The sequence below is a fragment of the Electrona antarctica genome (genome assembly GCF_951216825.1).
Source record: "Electrona antarctica genome assembly, chromosome: 22".
Taxonomy (NCBI): Eukaryota; Metazoa; Chordata; class Actinopteri; order Myctophiformes; family Myctophidae; genus Electrona; species Electrona antarctica.
The window spans coordinates 2,775,846-2,785,845 of NC_136805.1; the positions used below are offsets into that span (position 1 = coordinate 2,775,846).

Here is a 10,000-nt window from a genome sequence, read left to right on the forward strand (position 1 = left end):
TACCAGCATTGCCAGACTCTGCGAGAGCTATAAGCAACCAGGTCTAGGTCTATATGAAAACAAATTAAGGCCAAAAGCAGCGACTAGCGGTGCATGCATGCCCGATTATGACATTATATATGACCGATATCCGACATTTTGGGCGTTTCACTCATATGGATATGAAGACTTACTGAGAGAAAACGCTAATGTTACTGCTACTGAATTAGTTACATTTTCACTAGAAACAGACTGTATCATATAGAGTGACTGACGGTCGTAAACGACACAGAGCCACGTCCTTCGACAATTTCGCCGAGACACTTTGTTTATTTTTGGACTACAATGCTTATATGAGATGATTTTAAGATGAGCCCATGTTATTCTCCATAGAGAAATTAGTTCCGTGAACCAGGCAGAACCAGGGGATGAGCGAGTGACGTCAGGACTTCGGCGCTCTATTGAGTCCCATCCTACGAGCCTCCGGTTCATTTCCGGGTTATCAGGGAGGTGGGAGCTGTTGTGAGCAGTGATCGTTAGCATTAGCACATCGTTAGCATTAGCACATCGTCAGAAACGGTTACATGTCCGGAGCGACGCGAGACAAAGTCACAAATTAAATCCATTCATAAGATGGGCGACGGCTCGCTGTGGACAGCGCTTGAAGCTTTAGAGATACATATTAACCCATTTTGGGGCGGGAACCCATTTTGGTGTTAGCATTATGTTATGCTTTAGCTATTGAAAAATAGCAGATCTGCTATTTTTGAAAAATCAAACCACTTGAACCACAAAATTTTAAAAAAAGAACCACTGACATAGAAACATCAGGTCAGGATGTAGAAGACATTTTTAGAATCTGATCTCAGGTCAAAATGGGTTAATATATATGAACCTTTATTGAGAAAAGGATACACCCTTGAGATGTATCATCTGGTTTTCGTGGGGGTCCAGCAACATACAGCAAATACAGAACAATACAACAAGTACATTCATACATACATAATCAGAACAATACAACAAGTACATTCATACATACATAATCAGAACAATACAACAAGTACATTCATACATACATAATCAGAACAATACAACAAGTACATTCATACATACATAATCAGAACAATACAACAAGTACATTCATACATACATAATCAGAACAATACAACAAGTACATTCATACATACATAATCAGAACAATACAACAAGTACATTCATACATACATAATCAGAACAATACAACAAGTACATTCATACATACATAATCAGAACAATACAACAAGTACATTCATACATACATAATCAGAACAATACAACAAGTACATTCACACATACATAATCAGAACAATACAACAAGTACATTCATACATACATAATCAGAACAATACAACAAGTACATTCATACAGTACATACATAATCAGAACAATACAACAAGTACATTCATACATACATAATCGAGGACAAAACAAACAACAAAGCGCTCCTAAAACCAGCCGCCTAATCACCCGCAACATAGTATCAATAAATCAATATATTCATGTAGGCTAATGATATAAAGATGATGAACATACAACGGAAGCCAAAGACAGGCCAAAAACCATAACAGACATGCAAATGCGATATCCTGCAATGTGGGACTACTGGTTTAAACACCATTTAGGAAGAAAGTCCAAATAAGCAACTAGAAACAAGCTAAAATTAGAAAAAGTGCCCTTCTGGGCACAGGTCTCCACCAGGAGGATAGGAGTGTGTGTGATGTTTGGCAAAATGTTTAGGAGTAATATAAACATGTTTTTTTGTTTGTTTGTTTCTTGCAACAATTTTCTTCATTTTGTTGAGGAAATGCAGAGCCAGATCACTCATAGCATCTCTGAGGATAGAATTCTGGATGAGCAGGCATTTTGTACAAAACGGGCTACTCCTGAAAGCTTTGGAAGGCAATCTTAGCTAATCAGTGTAGAATCTGAGAAATCCAACAGACTCGTCTTGATCACATGACTACAGAGATCATGTGTACCGATTTGCGTGAGATTTGGATGAAATCTGTGCGACTAACATAAACAATGTGTTTTGCAGAAATCGGCCTCATGGTGGCGCTATAACCGGCAGATGTGGAGGGATGCAGGGAAAATGTTTTTCCATGGCCTCTAGGGAGTGCACATACATAAGTTGTCGATGCAGTTATAGGTAAAAACAGGATTTGGCATGTTATAGCGCCACCGTGAGGCTGATTTGGGGAAAGAATTGTGGCATGTCGTCCTCGGCCTAGTGGAAATGTGCGTGTATAATTTCATGGAAATTGGACACTGTGTTTGTGATTTGTGGCATTTTGTTCGAAACGGACCAATCATGTGAGCTTTGGAAGCCAATCTTAGCCAATCAGGATGGAAGATGGGAAATTGTGCAGATCTGTGTTGATCACATGACTATGGAGATAGTGTATACCGAATTGTGTGATGTATGGATAAAATGTGTACGAGTCATCTATTCTACAGAAATGTGTTTTGCCTAAATCGGCCTCATGGTGGCGCTAAAACAGGCTGTTGAGGAATATTTTGGGCAGAGGTTCGTCGTTGGCATCCAGGGAGTGTGTGTGCAAAGTTTGGCATGGATCGGGCCAACGGTGCATCTACATAAATGTGTTTTGCCTAAATCGGCCTCATGGTGGCGCTATAACAGGCCGTTGAGGAATATTTGGGGCAGAGGTTCGTCGTTGGCATCCAGGGAGTGTGTGTGCAAAGTTTGGCATGGATCGGGCCAACGGTGCCGGAGATTAGCTGATAACGGACGGACGGAAGGAAGGACACACGGACGGAGTGCAAAACATACTCTCTCCCCATGCCTTCGGCCTGGTGGAGACAAAAACCCCCACAAAGTCTCTAATAAGCGGACATGGCAACACTGCACGGTGCCTGGCCCAAGGGCACGTTGAATGGACATGGCTGTAGTTAAGTAGGGACTGAATAGTTCCCTTTGAGTTTCACTGGAGTCGCTTTTTTGGAGGCAATTTGGCAATTTCACGTTTTATTTCAGAATCAGAAGAGGCCATTGTAGAGAGACAGGAAATCAAAGGCCAGAGAGAGAGAGAGAGAGAGAGAGAGGGGGGGGGGGGGGAGAGAGAGAGAGAGAGAGAGAGAGAGAGAGAGAGAGAGAGAGAGAGAGAGAGAGAGAGAGAGAGAGAGAGAGGGAGAGGGAGAGGGAGAGGGAGAGGGAGAGGGAGAGGGAGAGGGAGAGGGAGAGGGAGAGGGAGAGGGAGAAGGAGAGGGAGAGAGAGAGAGACGAGGAGCATGAAAAACAAGATAGTAAATCACTTATTTCTATTCATCATGACATCAAGTATCATTTAGTTTCTGTTGGGGTGGAAACCTCACAATTGTTAGGCTACTTTTCAGAATTCCAATTAAAAAATAGCAGATCTACTATAGCTCAAAACGTCACATGTTTTGTAGGTCTGCTATTTTTGCACATTTTGTGTGATGCTACAACATGTATGGCATTCATTTACGGGGAAAAAATATTTTTTTATTTTATTTTGTTATATGGTATTTCTGTGTTGGCACAGTCTCTGTGGAACAAGTCCCACAATGTGATGCAACGCATTGTGGGATAATATTGAGAGAAATATTTCATAGAGCATATAACATAGGCAGGAAATGGTGGAGGTTTGTTGCACGCACACAAAACAATAAACTGCCAAATGAGAGACAGACAGACAGACAAATATATCACCAAGGCCATGATATATGGCCTTGAAAGTATACCGAAAAATATACCTCATTTGTTTTGGGGGTGGGGGGGCCGCATTTTTCAAAACATATTAAAAATGGCAAATAAGTTTAGCGATAAGGGGTAAGGCGTGGCGCAATTAAGATATCTCTAAAGCCCAAACCACACCAATGCAACAACTCCTTGCAACTGCCAATTGGTTGCATGCAACTACATGCAGAGTACCGCTTGGTTGCAAGGAGTTGCATGGAGAATCATTGGTGTGGTTGGTTTGGGCCTTAGAAAGTATAGAGTGACCAGATGTCTCCATTTGCGTGGGACGTACAGTTCCTCATTTCCAAGACTTTTCAGGCGTCCCACAAATTGAGACCCTGCCCCACAGTGTGACTGGCAGGCATCAGTGTTCAAATGCCCTAATAGTTAGTCCCCTATAGTTGCCTTTCTGTTGTAAAGCTCTCTCATTGTCTCCACCAGGCCGAAGGCATGGGGAGAGAGTATGTTTTCTACTCCGTCTGTGTGTGCGTCCGTCAGTCCATCCGTCCATCCGCCCGCCATCTGTCCGATATTTCATATTCCATCCTAATTGGCTAACACTTTCAAAGTTTGCAGGATTGGCCCGTTTTGAACAAAAAGCCTCAAATCATGAACATACGTAGTTAACCTCATCCTGCAACATCCCCCCCCCCCCCCCTTGCGACCGTTGAGAGCTTGTAGATCAGCTATTTTCGGGACGCAACCCAGCACTCTTTAGCTAGTGTAGAGATGCAGTGTACGACATGGGTTTCTGCTGCGTTCAAGTTCAGGAGACTTCGGTTCCAGAATGCTGCCTTCCGGTATGGCATGGAAAGGAAAGGAGTGGCATTTCACCGTGTAGTAAATGCTGCATCCGTGGTCTGGAGAGTTCTACAGACAGACGGGTAAATTGTCAGGGGCTCAAGCCCCCTTTGATGTCTATGTGTGCACGTCCCTGATGGGGAGACTGTCAGTGTGGTGTGTGCGTGGCGCTCGCTGCTGATTTATGGTGCTGTCTGATGATAAAAGCTGTGCGTTGTCTAAATGTCAGACGGGCCCGCGGGGCGCAGCGGGAACCACGGGATGGATTAGAAGAATCAATGATTCAGTTAATGGAGGTTTATTTTTCTACTGCGTAAGAATACTAGGTTAACTCAGTGCCGATGGCAGACGCACGCACGCACGCACGCACGCACGCACGCACACACGCACGCACGCAGCCACGCACGCAGCCACGCACGCACGCACGCACGCACGCACGCAGCCACGCACGCACGCACGCAGCCACGCACGCACGCACACACGCACGCAGCCACGCACGCAGCCACGCACGCACGCACGCACGCACGCACGCAGCCACGCACGCACGCACGCAGCCACGCACGCACGCACGCACGCACGCACGCAGCCACGCACGCACGCAGCCACGCACGCAGCCACGCACGCACGCAGCCACGCACGCACGCACGCAGCCACGCACGCACGCACGCAGCCACGCACGCACGCACGCAGCCACGCACGCACGCAGCCACGCACGCAGCCACGCACGCACGCAGCCACGCACGCACGCACGCAGCCACGCACGCACGCAGCCACGCACGCAGCCACGCACGCACGCACGCACGCACGCACGCAGCCACGCACGCACGCACGCAGCCACGCACGCACGCACACACGCACGCAGCCACGCACGCAGCCACGCACGCACGCACGCACGCACGCACGCAGCCACGCACGCACGCACGCAGCCACGCACGCACGCACGCACGCACGCACGCAGCCACGCACGCACGCAGCCACGCACGCAGCCACGCACGCACGCAGCCACGCACGCACGCACGCAGCCACGCACGCACGCACGCAGCCACGCACGCACGCACGCAGCCACGCACGCACGCAGCCACGCACGCAGCCACGCACGCACGCAGCCACGCACGCACGCACGCAGCCACGCACGCACGCAGCCACGCACGCAGCCACGCACGCACGCACACTGCTAGCTGTATATTCACGATATTAAGTGAAGGTCATTAAAGGAGAATTCCGGATTAGCCAATTCCAATCCGATTCCAATTGAAAAATTCAAATAATAGCAAAAACGTGTTGCAGTGCGACGCGTTTTGAGCTTGTAGATCGGCTATTTTTGCTACAACAGTAATATACAACGTGGCCCCTCTGGAGTGAGTGTGGAAATATAGTGGCCCTCTGGAGTGAGTGTGGAAATATAGTGGCCCTCTGGAGTGAGTGTGGAAATATAGTGGCCCTCTGGAGTGAGTGTGGAAATACAGTGGCCCTCTGGAGTGAGTGTGGAACTATAGTGGCCCTCTGGAGTGAGTGTGGAACTATAGTGGCCCTCTGGAGTGAGTGTGGAACTATAGTGGCCCTCTGGAGTGAGTGTGGAACTATAGTGGCCCTCTGGAGTGAGTGTGGAAATATAGTGTCCCTCTACATCGTCAAAGTTGCCCACCCCCGATTTAAGCGATATTCCACGAGAGGTGCAGCTTTATCTTGAATATTAATTTGCACACGGCCAGTTATGCGGTCATGGAATGGGGCTTCAGAGGCCTCCCTGAAATGCCAATTTTCAATGCCGTCCTACAATGTTGATGTCCTCACAAGCATAGTAATAGAGACTGTGTGTGCGCGTGTGTGTGTGCACGTGCGTGTGCGTCTGTGTTTGTGCGTGTGCGCGCGTGTGTGTGTGCGTGTGTGCGTGTGTGCTCTTATCGTTGTGGTGTTAGTGTGCAGAGCTGGGTGACAATGGCACTTAGTTTTATAGCACTGCTGTTTCTATTTGGTTTCCCTGCTGACAGCTAAATGAGTCCCATTCACACCCTCACACACACTATACATGACCACACACACACACACACCCTCACACACACTATACATGACCACACACACACGCACGCACGCACGCACGCACGCACGCACGCACGCACGCACGCACGCACGCAAATATTTGATCATTTGTTTTGTTTAAAATAAGTGTTAAATGGCTCTATATATGCTGATGGTAATCACAGAGTGTTTGTTCAGTGACTGACAGCTAGGGTCTTCCCCCATATGTCTCTACCAGCTCTGTGTAGTAAACAGAAAATGCATTTTCAGCTCGGGATACGAGTGAGGTTGGATGGAACAAAGCAACGAGCAGACAAAATGGGACCTGCAACACTATAACAATTGAAGCTGGTTATTTAGACCTGAGACCAGATTCTACAAATGTCTTGTAAATTCTAGATTCTACAAAGCTCGTAGCGCTGCACTAGATCTGCTATTTTTCAATAGCTAATAATGCTTTAAAACACCAAAAGGGGTTCCCGTCCTGAATGCACTTTCTCATGATTGGATGAAATTGGCAAACCACCTGAAAATGCATTTCAGAATCTAACGAAAAAGAAAAAGAAAATGTAAAAATAACAAAATAAAACAACCACACTTTATCTCCGAGGGTGTACAAATGTAACCATTTGGTTATATAAAATGTAACAGTTAATTTTTACTGTAATGACATTTCAACACAATGCCTACTGTTATGTACTAGCTGTATGAACTTGAAGTCACAGATTTCATGGAACAACTCTGCCCTCTTGTGGTAGTGATGTGTAATAGCACACCAGAGACAGGACAAAATGAGGCACACATTCTCAATAATTCCACCAGGCCCTACTAGGTTTGGTCGCATAATGTCTCACCCAGGGCCGGTCCTGAGTAATCTGGCGCCCCAAGCAGGATTTTTCGCCCCCCCCCCCCCCCCCCCCCCCTCAAAAAATAAAAAAAGTTTTTTTTTTTTTACTCTGTCCCAAAAATTGAGGAGACACTGTGGAGGCACTGGGGGGACAGTGGGGACACTGTGGAGGCACTGGGGGTCCATTGGGGAGGCACTGTGGGGACACTGGGGAGGCTCTGTGGAGGCACTGGTGGGACACTGGCACTGGGGAGACACTGGGGGGGCACTGGGGAGGCACTGGGGGGCACTGGGGGGACACGGTGCAGACAGAGTTGGGACAGAGTAAAAAAAAAAGAAAAGAAGAAGATTTTTTTTTTTTTGGCGCCCCTCCCCCATGGCGCTCGAAGCCGTTGCTTCGTCGGCCTGTAGGAAGAACCGGGCCTGGTCTCACCACAATGCTCCTTATGCGATCCTAGTGCAACTTACTGAGCTGTTTGCTTGTTACGACAATAGCTTCAGTTGTTGTAGCTTCTTGTATTGCATACTTTGTAAACTAGTAGGACTATACTGCACTTTGGTCCAAATCCAAAGGGGGATCTATTTTGTGTGGGAAGAAAGGAAAGAAGGAACGAGGGGGGGGGGTGAGGGAGGGAGACGTTGGTTAAGGGATAATGGTACATTAGTTATGGGTCAACACACTGGTTTGACCAAGAACTGCAGTCTGTTTTTTTGAGTGGTGCAACCACTCCAAGGAACAGCAGCAATGTCCGTGTTCAACTATGTTTGTGACTATGTTTGTGTGTGACTGTTTGTGTGTGACCAGTACCAATGAGTACCAAAAGTGGTGCTGTTGTGCCAGAAACGGAGAGAGAGATAGTGCTGCACTGTTGCCTGCTAACGAGAGGGGGGGGCAGGATTTGCACCACTCAGTTCACATGGGTGTGATTTTTTCTGATGTGGGGAGGGGATAGATACAGAAGACATTGTCCATTATTCAATTCAATTCAAAGGAACTTCATTGGCATGAGAAAACATAACATTGCCAAATTAAGCAAGCTTCAAAATATAATAAAAAAACGGTTTCAAATGTAGTCCTACACCAGCCATGGTAGCAGTGTTGTTTTCGTCGACTAAAACTAAGACGAAAAATGTTCGTCGACTACCTTTTTTCACCGACAAAAACGAATGGAAACTAAATGAAAACTAAGCTATGATGACTAAAACTAAGACTAAATATACTGACAATTTCGTCGACAAATAAAAACTAGACTAAAATGTTAGGAAGGGACTAGTGGACAAGAGATCCAGTATAAGTCATTTTACACTTGGTTGCATGCTGAAAATAGCTGATCTACAAGCTCACAACGCGTCGCGTTGCGACGCGTTGTGAGCTTGTAGATCGGCTATTTTCAGCAAGTGTAAAAACACTCATTACGACGGCACCAAGGCCCGCCAAAATACATTTTAGTCGACTAAATCAACTGTAGATTTCGTCAACTAAAACCTTATGACATTTAGTCGACTAAAACTAGACTAACACTAAAACATTCCGGGTGACTAAAATGTGACTAAATTAAAGGACTATGACTAAACTAAAATAGAAATTTGCTGCCAAAAACAACACTGCATGGTAGAGGGCCATACGTGAAACTCATGAATACCGTTGGAGGGGGTACAGCATTAGCCCCTTAGATAGCACATTATGTAGACTTAGATAGTATTTTAAACAGACTTATAGCTTGTTACGTAGACAGCTCTAGAATTGCACTTTATGTAGTCATAGCACTTTATAGTGCACATGTATAATATATTATATAGTATAGTATGTATAGTTTACATAGATACTCCACTGTTACGTTCTTAGTCTAGGCATGATTCATGATAACTACTTTTTATATATGTGATATATGCCATGCTTTTGTTATTGCTTAATGTAAGTCGCTCTGGATTAAGAGCGTCTGCTAAATGCCTAAATTGTAAATTGTGTAAACAGAGATATATGTGACATTGTGTTGCAGGGTTTAAGCTTTTTGAAACAAATTTCACAAATCTTTTGCAGTCACTTTACCGGTGGTTCATGGGAACATCTGGTTTAAATGACAAATTGCACTCTCTCTTTCTCTCTCTGATATCTTTTTTCCATAAAATGGTGGAAAACTCTGTCTTCTCTGCTTTAGTTTCAAGACGATACATTTTCACAAACCACTCTCATCCCCAGTTGACCTGTCTTTTTTTTTTTTATATATTATTTTTTTAACGCTTGCCCTGCCCGCCCCCCCTCGTCCCGTTTTTCCTCACTTGTACTGTAACATATTATTGTAACGCCCGGGATTCGAACTCTGGTCTCCTGAGGTAAAGTCCAACTTCTTAACCACTAGACCAAAGGGATATCCCTATGGACCACTAGGCCCAGGGGAGATATTAGACGTTTGAGGCCATCAGGCTAAGGGCCCTGTTTTTGACAGTGCTAAACTACTTTGCCTTTTTAACTATTTTGAAAATAACTTTTGGATAGTTCAAATAGCTGATGACTACAAGCTCACAACGTGTTGATGTAGATCGGCTAGTTGAACAATTTAGATATGTTTTTCAAAATAGTAAAAATGGAAAAG

At 45.6% G+C, this 10,000-nt stretch overlaps 1 protein-coding gene across 1 annotated transcript in view; it reads left to right on the top strand.

Moving 5' to 3' along the window:
• The window catches only part of arhgap22b (Rho GTPase activating protein 22b), a gene marked incomplete at both ends in the record, with an annotated part of 77,310 nt that overhangs the window by 50,360 nt on the left and 16,950 nt on the right, over positions 1 to 10,000 (top strand). The window lies entirely within an intron of this gene.